We start from the raw sequence: 13,734 nt of genomic DNA, 5'->3' as shown, positions 1-13,734 counted from the left end.
TGGATAAGAGCGTCTGCTAAAATGACTCAAATGTAAATATGGTTGGAGATAAGCACAGCGCCATTCACATAGCCCTACTGCCACCAGATGGAGGTATTATTCCTTACGTTGTTGGTCATCTTGGCCTCCTGCTTTAATGTGCCCAGCCAGTAGTACACTCCTATCCTATATGTTTTTGGTCGCAGGTTCAGGTATGGCTGAATAATTTATATTATAACATTGACCTGGAGCTAACTCTGCAAATAGCACTGCTGGGTGATTTGAAAAGTTATAGTCAATCAATATAATAATACTCTTAGCAAAACATTTTATCTTTAATTTACAATCTGTAGAAACTATGCGAATAGAAAGGTTCAGGACTTTTGTGAAACATCACAGTACAGTTGAAAAATATATGGCTAATCAAAACTCGATGGTGTTCAGAGATAGATGGGAGGGGTTGAGGGAAGCTGAAGGGTGGGACAAAAAAATAACAAAAATAACAAAAAAACAAGAGAACTAATGTAAAATATGCTGTCCGTAAAATGTAGAAGCCTAAGTATTGTTGTTCATTAGTTTACTCCAATTAGGGGAGGGATGATAGGGTTAGGGGAAAATAATAAATAAAGAAAATATATTAAAAATATATGTTTACCAAAATATATATGGGGGATTGGAAATGATGCAGACAATAATAATAATAATAATAATAATAATAATAATAATAATAATAATAATAATAATAATAATATGCCATTACAATGACATTGATAGAAGCCACAATCTATCTGCAATATTAAAGGTGATCTACCCCCCTAAAAAATATATAAAAAATTAATAAATAATGATAATAATAAATATACTTCTATCCCCCGGCGACCGCTTAGTACATTAAACATCCTCTATTCAGGGTGCAAAGGCGTCGGTTTCCTCCTTAACTCGATTTAATGGTCCGCCTAACTGCCCGCCCCCCTCCCCCCAAAAAAGGGGAAATATGCATACTGTCTTAATAAAACACAATTTTACACCACCGTGCTAGAGTGGCTAATGCTACTTCCTGATGTTGCGCACCGCGTTCAGCCAATCAGGTTGCAGCAGTCTGTTGTTTCCCCTGGCTGAAGCTTGTGCGCAAAATAAGCAAGTAGCATTTGCCACTCTAGCATGGTGGAGGGAAATCGTGTTTTATTAAGACATTACGCATGTTTCCTCAGTTTTATTCCGCCTTCTCATCATTAAATAGAGATAAGGAGGAAACCAAGGCCTTTGCAGCCTGAATAGAGGATGTTTTATGTACGAACCGGCCGACGGAGGACACACATTACATCAGTCCACTAATTATTATGTATTTTGCAGTTATTAAAAGTATTACTCACTTTAGAAATATTAATCATCAGCTCATTCATTAATTGTTTGCAGCACTTCCGACATGCACTTCCTGATTCTAGGGGGAGATCACAGTGGGTGCCCAATCATACCAAAGATGGTGGATAAGTTAAAAATAGTTCACTCAGGCCATTTACCATTGAAAAGAAATGTGTCCGTTCCAGTCTACTTAACTGGGTGTGTCTCCCATAGACACGAATGCAATAGCAGCTGTGTCTGGTCTACTTAGTTCATTCACTTTCATTGAACCAGAAAAATAAATAAAATAAAAACTGCGAGTGGGGTGTCTCGCTTCCTCTTCCGTCTGTGTTCATACCTAGAGAGAATGGAAGCACCACCTTTGGCGCAGGGCTTTAGTTTCTCCCCATTTGTTGTTTTGAGAATATAAATGTATGAGCTCTCTCTATGTTGACTTGAGAAATTGTATGGACTTTTTGTTTTATGCTGAATTATTTTGAGTGTAATACTGTGATGTACTGTAGAGAGATAATGTTGTCACCTCTCTGGAGAAGTGTCGTGGTAGCTTACGACCTTACCTAGGTAGCAGGGTTACCAAATGGTATTTATGCCAGTCTGTTTCAGACCTTCTGGTTGGCCTGATTGTTGGGATCTGCTGGTGTCACATGATATGCACTGCGTACACCTTTCCCGTATGTCATGCGACATGAAAGGCCTGTAGCAGACTTGGGGAGCACGTTGCAAGACCTTGTCAGCTGACAGATGGCCTGTCAAAGGGTTACAGGAGTTGGGGTTCATCTTCCAGCAAGGACTGAGGCACAATGACCTGATAGATGACTGAATTTGAGGCAGGCTGGTAGATCTGTAGGCAAAGTAGACAATAGTCTGTGGAATTCGTGCCAGTGTACCTTCTCTGCTGGCCTGGGATGTTTCATCTGACAATGAGGTGGTTTCTGACCTTGGGTTCTCCAACTGATAACTTCAGCCAGGATGGGTCCTGCTGTTGTTGTTCCTGTAGGTCCTGTCCCATATTGGAGAGTTGGTGGACTAAGGTAGAGGAAGCTTCAGGCTGAGGTGGATCCCTTTGTGGCTCAGATGGAATTCTGGATGCCTGCTGAGGGTCAGTTTTACACAAGTATCATACAATATTGGACAGTCGTGGTCAAAAGTTTTGAGAATTACACAATAATTGCTCTTCACAACGTTTGCTGCGTCAGTGTTTTTAGATATTTTTGTCAGATGTTACTATGGTATACTGAAGTATAATTACAAGCATTCCATAAGTGTCAAAGGCTTTAATTGACAATTACATTAAGTTTATGCAAAGAGTTAATATTTGCAGTGTTGACCCTTCCTTTTCAAGACCTCTGCAATCCGCCCTGGCATGCTGTCAATTAACTTCTGGACCACATCCTGACTGATGGCAGCCCATTCTTGCAAAACCAATGCTTGGAATTTGATAGAATTTGTGCGTTTTTGTTTGTCCACCCGCCTCTTGAGGATTGACCACAAGTTCTCAATGGGATTAATGTCTGGGGAGTTTCCTGGCCATGGACCCAACATGTCAATGTTTTGTTCCCCGAGACACTTAGTTATCACTTTTGCCTCATGGCAAGGTGCTCCATCATGCTGGAAAAGGCATTGTTCATCACCAAACTGTTCTTGGATGGTTGGGAGAAGTTGTTCTCGGAGGATGTGTTGGTACCATTCTTTATTCATGGCTGTATTCTTAGGCAAAATTGTGAGTTAGCCCACTCCCTTGGCTGAGAAGCAACCCCACACATGAATGGTCTCAGGATGCTTTACTGTTGGCATGTCACAGGACTGATGGCAGCGCTCACCTTGTCTTCTCCGGACAAGCTTTTTTCCGGATGCCCCAAACAATCGGAAAGGGGATTCATCAGAGAAAATTACTTTACCCCAGTCCTCAGCAGTCCAATCCCTGTACCTTTTGCAGAATATCAGTCTGTCCCTGATGTTTTTCCTGGAGAGAAGTGGCTTCCTCGCTGCCCTTCTTGACACCAGGCCATCCTCCAAAAGTCTTCGCCGTGCAGATGCACTCACACCTGCCTGCTGCCATTCCTGAGCAAGCTCTGCACTGGTGGTGCCCCGATCCCACAGCTGAATCAACTTTAGGAGACGGTCCTGGCGCTTGCTGGACTTTCTTGGGCACCCTGAAGCCTTCTTCACAACAATTGAACCTCTCTCCTTTAAGTTCTTGATGATCCGATAAATGGTTGATTTAGGTGCAATCTTACTAGCAGCAACATCCTTGCCTGTGAATACCTTTTTGTGCAAAGCAATGATGACGGCATGTGTTTCCTTGCAGGTAACCATGGTTAACAGAGGAAGAACAATGATTTCAAGCACCACCCTCCTTTTAAAGCTTGCAGTCTGTTATTCTAACTCAATCAGCATGACAGAGTGATCTCCAGCCTTGTCCTCGTCAACATTCTCACCTGTGTTAATGAGAGAATCACTGACATGATGTCAGCTGGTCCGTTTGTGGCAGGGCTGAAATGCAGTGGAAATGTTTTTGGGGGATTAAGTTAATTTTCATGGCAAAGAGGGACTTTGCAATTAATTGCAAATCATCTGATCATTCTGGAGTATATGCAAATTGCCATCATAAAAACTGAGGCAGCAGACTTTGTGAAAATTAGTATTTGTGTCATTCTCAAAACTTTTGACCACAACTGTAGCAACCTTAACCCACCTAGCAACCTCATCAAGCGGTTCAGACGTCTTGGCTTAACGGTTAAGGTGTTCATTTGTCAGTCATTGGGTTCGAGGCCCAGTCAAGGCTACCCCCCAACTTGCTACATTGGTGTCGGAAGTGGGATGGTGCCCGTGAGGCCGTCAAAGAGGCATGTACATGTGAGCGACTTGTATAGGCTAGAGATGCGTGGGGACACGCTCTCCCGAAGCATTGGGGTAATGGAGCGACCTTAACCCAACACCTAGCGACCTCGTCAAGTGATTGTTAAGGTCTTGGGTTGACATGTCTTAGTAGGGGCGTGGCTTTCATATAGTTCTTTTTGGCCACACGTGAGAGTAAATGTCATTAGGGTTGATCTGTTCCGTTGTATTGTCATCACTTGTTAAGGTGGATCAAAGACACTTTTGTAGCTTTAATGAGGCTTGCGCAAGAGTATGAGTTTCTCAAGTTCCTATGCATAGCCTAATGTTGGGAGAGCTACTACTTTGTTATAATATTATTCATTTCTTATGAATTTTAAGTTAGAATATGTGACGGACCGGCTCAATTCGGTCTTATGTAGCAACATTTAAAATGGTGTTTTTTACATTGGATAAAAGGAGAGACTCAGAACTAGAAAATGGTATATCATACACTACAGTTGAGGAACAATGGGAGAGTAATTCTGCTTTGAAAGTTGATAAACTTCTAACCTCACTTTTTAGAAAATGACCCTTGAATGTTTCGGTACACCTACTGGAGAGCTCTTCTTTGCCTACACCCATTCAGCATCGTTCACACCCTCTTATGCCTTAGCCCCACCCATGTCTTTAACGATTCACTTTTGGCCATGTGCTAAACAGTGAGTCCGGTAGTGTACTAAACAACCAAAGATTTCAAGACTAAAGGCTGGTTTATACTACATCTTTCAACATGTCTGTATACAGTTGTCACAGTGACATTATTTGGTATTTTTGGTATTTTATTAGGATCCCCATTAGCTGTTGCAAAAGCAGCAGGTACTCTTCCTGGGGTCCACACAAAACATGAAACATTACATATTATAGAAAAATAATAAACTAGAACAGCTCAAGAACAAAACTACATACATATTTTTTAAAGACATAAGTAGCCAACATATCAATACATTCACAAACTATCTAGGTCAAATAGGGGAGAGGCGTTGTGCCGTGAGGTGTTGCTTCATCTGTTTTTTTAAGCCAGGTTTGCTGTTTATTTGAGCAATATGAGATGGAACGGAGTTCCATGCAATAATGACTCTTTATAATACTGTATGCTTTCTTGAATTTGTTCTGGATTTGGGGACTGTGAAAAGACCCCTGGTGGCATGTCTGGTGGGGTAAGTGTGTGTGTCAGAGCTGTGTGTAAATTGACTATGCAAGCAATTTGGGATTTAACACATTAATGTTTCTTATAAAAATAAGTGATGCAGTCAGTCTCTCCTCAACTCTTAGCCAAGTCCTCAGCAGTCCAATCCCTGTACCTTGTCAATTTCATTATAAAAAAGTATAAACACAAAAATGACAGTCTACATGACATCAGCAGCCTGGTGGTCCAAAATAGCATAACTGGTGTATTTTAACACCAATAAACCCATCCGTTTAAAAATTAATTTAGTGTATGTCAATCTAGCAAACCAGGCAACTAAAAGCAACTTTCTAAACAATGTTTTGCTTGGTTTCTAGCTTGTTAGCTAGCTAGCTAATGTTAAGTTAGCTGGCTAGCCAGTTCAAATAATGACCATATCATATATCTGACAACGTCTTAACTTTAGCTAATTTGTATTCATTATTACAGGAAAATAAACTCAAACAAGATCATTATTTACAAGTTATTGGTGAGCTAATTACAGAAAATAGCTTACGGTTGTGAGTGTGATGAAATAAAGGCATGGCATTCTACTGGAGAATTTTAGAACTTGCCACTGTCGTTGGGCTAATGTTATATACTAATTTGACTTTGGTGCAGGTCATGTTGTTCTTCACATTACCGTCTCTGGTAAACACACACTATATCAAATAAAATCTATGTTTATTTGTCACATGCACAGGATACAGAAGGTGTAAACGGTACAGTGAAATAGTTACTTGCATAGTGGAGTCTTTTGTTTAGACATGTAGCTAGCTAGCTAAACAATGAACCATAATCCCAACTCATAACGTTACTACCCTGCATGAATCTACATGTAGCTAAAGCTAACCACCAACTAGGTTCAATGTTAGCTAGCTAGCTAACATTAGGCTATAACTAGCGATGCAAATGTTTCTGAGATACAAATAATATTACTACACAGATCATACATGTAACGTTAGCTAGCGAGCCAGCCAGCCAGCTAACATTAGCTAGCTAGCTAACAGTATGCTTTAACTTGCAATGGATATGACTTTCTGACCAAATTAGAAACATATAATACAGTGGGGGAAAAAAGTATTTAGTCAGCCACCAATTGTGCAAGTTCTCCCACTTAAAAAGATGAGAGAGGCCTGTAATTTTCATCATAGGTACACGTCAACTATGACAGACAAAATGAGGAAAAAAAATCCAGAAATTCACATTGTAGGATTTTTAATGAATTTATTTGCAAATTATGGTGGAAAATAAGTATTTGGTCAATAACAAAAGTTTCTCAATACTTTGTTATATACCCTTTGTTGGCAATGACACAGGTCAAACGTTTTCTGTAAGTCGTCACAAGGTTTTCACACACTGTTGCTGTTATTTTGGCCCATTCCTCCATGCAGATCTCCTCTAGAGCAGTGATGTTTTGGGGCTGTCGCTGGGCAACACGGACTTTCAACTCCCTCCAAAGATTTTCTATGGGGTTGAGATCTGGAGACTGGCTAGGCCACTCCAGGACCTTGAAATGCTTCTTACGAAGCCACTCCTTCGTTGCCCGGGCGGTGTGTTTGGGATCATTGTCATGCTGAAAGACCCAGCCACGTTTCATCTTCAATGCCCTTGCTGATGGAAGGAGGTTTTCACTCAAAATCTCACGATACATGGCTCCATTCATTCTTTCCTTTACACGGATCAGTCGTCCTGGTCCCTTTGCAGAAAAACAGCCCCAAAGCATGATGTTTCCAGCCCCATGCTTCACACGGGGGGCCAGTATGAAAAAATATTTAAAAAATAATAATGTATGCACTCACTACCTGTAAGTCGCTCTGGATAAGAGCGTCTGCTAAATGACTTAAATGTAATGTAATGTAATGTAAATGTGTTCTTTGGATGCAACTCAGCATTCTTTGTCCTCCAAACACGACGAGTTGAGTTTTTACGCCTAGTTTTCTGAAACGAGTCACATATATAATATGCAAAAATATTGAATGAAAGTTAACTTTGCAGTGTACAAACTTAACATGATGAACAGGAATGACATTCACTCTCACAGCTGGCCAAAATAACTATTGGGAAGTAGTAACATTATTATTTAAATATTATAACAGTGGTAACTGTCCCAACAATGGGATATGCATAGGCACTTGAGGAAATCATTTAGCAGACTCTCTTATTCCAGAGCGACTTACAGTTAGTGAGTGCATACATTATTTATTTTTTCATACCCACATAGCTGATGTTTTGAGGGTGTCAAAGGTGTAACTGCATTGGAGTTGTCAGATGTGTAACTGCATTGGAGCTGTCAAATCGGTGAGCAACTGCTTTTGATCATTGTCATGAAGCCACACCCATCCCAATGTCATTAGAAGTTCAGAATGAGAAAGTTTAGGATAATTATGACGCTGAAATTGAAAATAATTAAATTAAATAATGAGGATTTCTATCAGCCTAATCAGATGTAGATTACATCTCACATCCCTGTGTCCAAACTTGTAAACAAGGCTGCATGGGATTTCTCTTAATTCAACTCCATGCAGTCAATGGCAATGTCCACTTTAGGTATAATGCCAGGAGCCTCTAGTGGATTTGACAGCTCTAACACAGTTCCACCTCCAACACTGCCAAAACAATCCTTATGTGGATGTTAGCTAAAGCGGATCTGATTGAATAGAGCCCTAGGTTTAAATATATACAAATCAATGTGTTTTCCCTCGCTATTTGGATGGAGGTTATACAGCAGTGCAGTTTATTTTTATTTTTAGGGGGGTTATTGAGTGGGGGTTTGCCATCCTCACTTGCCTCGAGGCAAAACTCCGCACATCCAACTCATCCCTCTCCATCCCATCCATCCAGCATGCGCAAGTGGAGTGCACAGAGAGTTCATCCCTGTGACCGAGACTACCGAGCGTGCGTCAAACCGCTCAGAGGTGAATAAAAAGGAAGGGCGGGGAAATATCGGGGCAATTTAGTTTGTGTGACTTTTATTGCTGCTGTGATATAGGCCAGCTAGCCCCTTGACTGTTTTATTGTTTGGAGAGAGCAGTGCGCGTCAATGACAGGTTTAGGGAATGTTGTTGTTGAGCTGTGTGTGAGTTCGTAACTGGATCATTTGCTCCATCAATACGCACGGGATGAATCCCGCTCCAGGAGCTACAAGACAACGTTGAGAACAGGTAAATTGATAAATAATTATGGTTAATTGTATTTAATATATTAGGCTTAATGAAGAAATAAGTGAACGCTATATGTATGTAAAATTCGTGTAGAACTTTGCATAATGCAAATAATTTATCTGGTTAGAAAAGTTTACAATGAATAGCCACATTCACATATTTTATTAAATATTTTATTGGGTGTTGGTATTTTAGGCTATGTTTTTTTGTAAGCAGAATGTTTTGATGTCTTCATAGCCTCGTCAGTTTGCCAACAGCTCTTATCTGCTGCATATTGAATTATGACTATTGGCACAGCTAGAGCTCTTCTTGTCTGGAAACACGACATTGACAAACACTAACACACAGGAACGTTTTCTCTCACGACCTCTACAATCCAGAATGTATTTTAATGGGCAGTACTTTACAGGTTGTCTGTGCGGTGGTCCTTTTGGCGATGGGAATGTGTGACAATATATCCACAAGAAAGTAAATTACATAAACTTTTCAAAGCGCTTGGTAGTACATTCTGATTTTTATTACCTGAAGCATGCACACAATATAAAAATAAATGCAGGTGATGCATGCATACTTGCCTAGGTCGTGCACATGTTTACATGGTTCTGCGTATGCTTCAGGTGATAGAAATCTGAACGCGCTACCAGCACTTTGAAAATATGTAATTCTACTTTCCTGTGGATATATTGTATCACATTCCTACCGCCAAAAGGACCAACCACACAGACAACCTGTAAAGTATGTTAAAATATAATTTCATTCGACATTCTGCTTGTAGAGGTCATGAGAGGAAACTTTCCTGATTCAAACGCTCATTTCTGCCCTACATAGAATTCAACGCAATTCAACATCGGGTTTCCAGGCAAGAGGAGATCTAACTAAGTATTTCTTAGAAAACAATAGGCCTACAAGAATAGCACACAAACAGTTTATTGACACGGTTTAGATTGGTTTACTAACACGTGGTGTGTTCCAAAGCTACAGAGATGTAGGACAAAGCTTTTTGATTTAATTTGTGGATTCTAGCTAGAAATAGAAGAGGTGGATAGTTCTCATAAAACAGATTAGGCTACCATGAGCCAGGAGTTGATAAATTGATAAGCCTCATACAGTATACATATTTCTCTCTCTTTATGATATAGTGTTGTCTTTATCTCTCACAGTCCATAAATACTGCATACGATGTGGATGAAAATATGTATCCCCCTGGTATATGAGGAGTATTTCAGAGAGACATAGACAGAATGTTTAAGATAAGTTCGGTATGAGGACATTCTGACAGTCTTCTGACAGTAGTAAACTCTCCTCCTTTACACACTTTTTCTCACCTCAGTGCTAATAGTCTGTGTTCTGAGGTTGTGTGTGTCTGTCTGTGTGTTTGTGTGTGTGTGTGTGTGTGTGTGTGTGTGTGTCTGTCTGTTTTGTGTGTGTGTGTGTGTGGGGGGGGGGGGTGGGGGGTGTTGATGTGTGTGGTACTGTCTGGTCACTGTGTTGACTCAGTGGCTTTATACCCTTCTGCCAAAATCTGAAGTAGAGCTGAAGTTTTTCCTTAAAAAGAGCTTAAAGGAGCAGCATGACAGAAGATTGACAAAATAATAATATAATAGTTTATGACATTTTATAGTTTAATGATTCATAGTTTTTCTTTGGTTATGTGTGTGTGTTTGGTAACAGTTTTCATAATGTTGCACACACACACACACACACAGTGGCTGTGTGGAAACTCTCTGACACCCTGTGGTTTAACTCCAGTCAGTGTAACGGGCAGGAGAAAGACGCAGTCATGACCTGCTACCTTGTTATTCTAGCCATCCCAGCCCAGCCTGCTCCCAGCTATACAGCTGTACTTCAGCTCTACAGCTCTCAGCTCTGCTAAAGGTTTACCTAACACCCTACCAGGACACAGAGTAGGCAGAGAAAGAGAGAGAGAGAAAGAGAGAGAGAGAGAGAGAGAGAGAGAGAGAGAGAGAGAGAGAGAGAGAGAGAGAGAGAGAGAGAGAGAGAGAGAGAGAGAGAGAGAGAGAGAGAGAGAGAGAGAGAGAGAGAGAGAGACATGGAGAAAGAGAGAAAGAGAGAGAGACAGAAAGATCAAGAGAGAAAGAGAGAGGGATGGGGATTGCTCTCCTCTGTCTGGCAGTAGACCAGTAGTGTCAGTCAGGGAGACGTAGGTAAATAAATGCTGGCACATTTTCTGCCATTTCGCCTCAGAAAGACAGAGAAAAACCTCCTGTGATTGGACTCTTTAAACAGCAGCCAATCATTGCCTCACTGACCATGCCTTGTCAGACATGCGTAGGACTGATTAGTGTATGCACAGGCATGGGCATAGACACATAAACACGCAAGCACACACACAGTGGCAGAGACAGGGCGCAAGCAAAGGGCTGGAGGTTGATTCTTATACAGACATTTGTGTTTGAAAATATTTCGCTTTTAGAAGAGGTAAAATGGATAGCAATGAAGAGGCCATATCACACCTGCTTTTATTAAATAAAACAATCAATGCTATATCCAGCTGTGCTGTACAGGCTCCAGTATGCATCAATATTCTGCTGTGTTTAGAATCGCCCTCAGCGCCATTCCTGAGCTGTGTGACAGCGTCATGGGTTTTATGGCTCAACGTTTTCCTGGACTGGGCTGAAAGCATTCCCACTCTCTCAGAACTCTCCTGGTCAGGGGTGGAAGGTGTGTGTGTATGTGCATGTTTGTGTAATAATTATAGAATCTGCACTGACATTTTATCAATAGCATATCAGGATTTTGGGATGTTGAGCCAATGGAACTGTAATCTGTCATGTTTTGTGTTTTGTTTGATTTGAATCATTTCTACAGGAGGTTAAATACCTAGAATCACCTCTGCAGTTGGAAGTTATCTGACTGGTGGTAATAGCATGTCCTTATATGGTTATGCTTTTAGATCCCTTTATGCAAACAGAGAGGGGTACCTTAGATGAGATGGTTTGTGTGTGTGTGTGTGTGTGTGTGTGTTGTGTGTGTGTGCCTGCCACATTATTTAAACTGTTACCAAACACAAAAGACGAACATACATAACCAAAGAAACTGACCTTTACTATGAATTATTCAACTAGCGCTCACAGTCTCATGTCAGAATTAGATGTTTATCCATGTTTCCCAAACGTCACATTTCAAAGTGTTTAAGGTTACGTTTAGGCATTAACTCCACATTGTTAAGGTTAGGGTTAAGTTTAGGCATTAACTCCGAATGGTTAGGGTAAGGGTTAAGGTTTCACATAGGCTTAAAACGAAAATCTCAAAAACAACTTTCTATCGCTGGATTCGAACATACAACCTTTGGCCCTAGAAAAACCTACTTGAAGGTAAAAGCGCTCACTTCTGCCCCTAGTGGCTGGTTTCCACATCACCTCCCGACTTCCTCAGACGTTAAATTTTACTTGACATTTTAGTAGACACTCTTTTCCAGAGCGACTTACAGTAGTGAGTGCATAAATTTTTCGTACTTTTTTTTCTGTACTGGTTACCCATGGGAATTAAACCCACAACCCTGTCATTGCAAGCACCATGCTCTACCAACTGAGCCACACAGGACCAACATGGATTTACGTTGAATACTGACTTGTATCACAGGTCACCTGGAATTATTATAGTATAAAATGTTATTAACTATTCTATTATTTCTTAGTCAGTCTTCTGTCATGCTGTGTGCATTTGTGTGTATGTGTGTGTGTGTGTGTATGTGTGCATGCATGCATGAAAATTAGTATGTGTGTGCTCAGAGTCTTGAACATCCAGGTGGCACAGGACAGCCCTGCTGGCTCTCATTCCTTCCTGTCTGTCCTCCTCTCTCTTGATACACTGAGTGTACAAAACATTAGGAACACCTTCCTAGTATTGCGTTGGCCTCAGAACATCCTCAATTTGTCGGGGCATGGTGTTAAAGCGTTGACTCCAATGGTTCCCACAGTTGTGTCAAGTTCGCTGGATGTCCTTTGGGTGGTGGACCATTCTTGATACACATTGGAAACTGTTGAACATGAAAAACCCATTAGCGTTGCAGTTCTTGACACACTCAAACTGTTGCGCCACGCACCTACTACCATACCCCGTTCAAAGACACTTAAATATTTTGTCTTGCCCATTCACCCACTGAATGGCACACATACAAGGCTTAAAAATCATTATTTAACCTGTCTCCGCTCCTTCATCTACACTGACTGAAGTGGATTTAACAGTTCAATAAGGGATCATAGCTTTCACCTGGATTCACCTGGTCAATGTATGTCATGGAAAGAGCAGGTGTTTCTAATGTTTTGTACTCACAGTGTATATCGTTATGTCTACTTCTATTTCCCCTTGTTCACTCCCCTTCACAGAAAGCAATATGGCAGAAACTCAGTTCCCTCAGGTCCATGACCTACTTATCACCATTCAGCTAATAATGTCCTAAAAAAGCCTGAACACCCTTTAGCTCTCCAGGATGGGAGTTGCCCATCCCCTAGCAGGAGTAAGTGTGATGAGTGTTGAAGAAGTATTGCTGTCGCCTCAGGCCACTGGACTGATGTAAATGCAGCACTCAGACCTGTCAAGCCTTTTAGTCACAGGCTATTATTCCTATCAGTGTAGCTCTCAGGATGTTTAGTGTTTAGGGTTACCTGTCCTGTTACTGTCAGTCGGCCTTACCCTCTCTCAGGTGCGTAGGGTTACACACACACACACACACACACACACACACACACACACACACACACACACGCACGCACACACACACACACACACACACACACACACACACACACACACACACACACACACACACACACACACACACACACACACACACGCTCGCACACAATATTCTGCACTGACCTGAGGACTCTCACATTTAGACATAACGGAAGATTAAACCGCTACATTAAACATGGAATGAGCCTCTAACAACAGCAGCACAAGTCTGTCATCATAAAACAGTCTCATCTCTGCCAGAGTGCACAAGGACCACAGGGCTGGAACCTGATACTTTCCCTCTTGTTTCCAGCTCTGAGAATGTTTTCCTATAAAAGCTAAATGGAAGGAATTCTGTTGTAATATCGTCCTTTTGGAACCTCACCCTGTATTGATTGAACGCATTAAGGGTTTTGGGGGAAGTTATTTTGTGGATTGCAGCTATTTGTTATCTGACGTTTGCATGATAAATGGTCTCCAAAAAAG

General features: G+C 41.1%; 1 protein-coding gene across 1 annotated transcript in view; it reads left to right on the top strand.

Annotated features, from left to right (window-relative positions):
- Positions 1 to 8,344: 8,344 nt before the first annotated feature.
- LOC311136907 (semaphorin-3D-like) overlaps positions 8,345 to 13,734 on the top strand; it is a 69,262-nt gene continuing 63,872 nt past the window's right edge. Inside the window, exon 1 of the mRNA XM_084171222.1 lies at positions 8,345 to 8,550. The gene's annotated coding sequence lies outside the window, so the exon portion shown is untranslated. The remainder of the gene's footprint in view (positions 8,551 to 13,734) is intronic.

This window comes from Coregonus lavaretus (genome assembly GCF_964263955.1).
Source record: "Coregonus lavaretus genome assembly, chromosome: 11".
NCBI classification, from domain to species: Eukaryota; Metazoa; Chordata; class Actinopteri; order Salmoniformes; family Salmonidae; genus Coregonus; species Coregonus lavaretus.
This window is presented reverse-complemented; position numbering and strand designations above follow the sequence as displayed.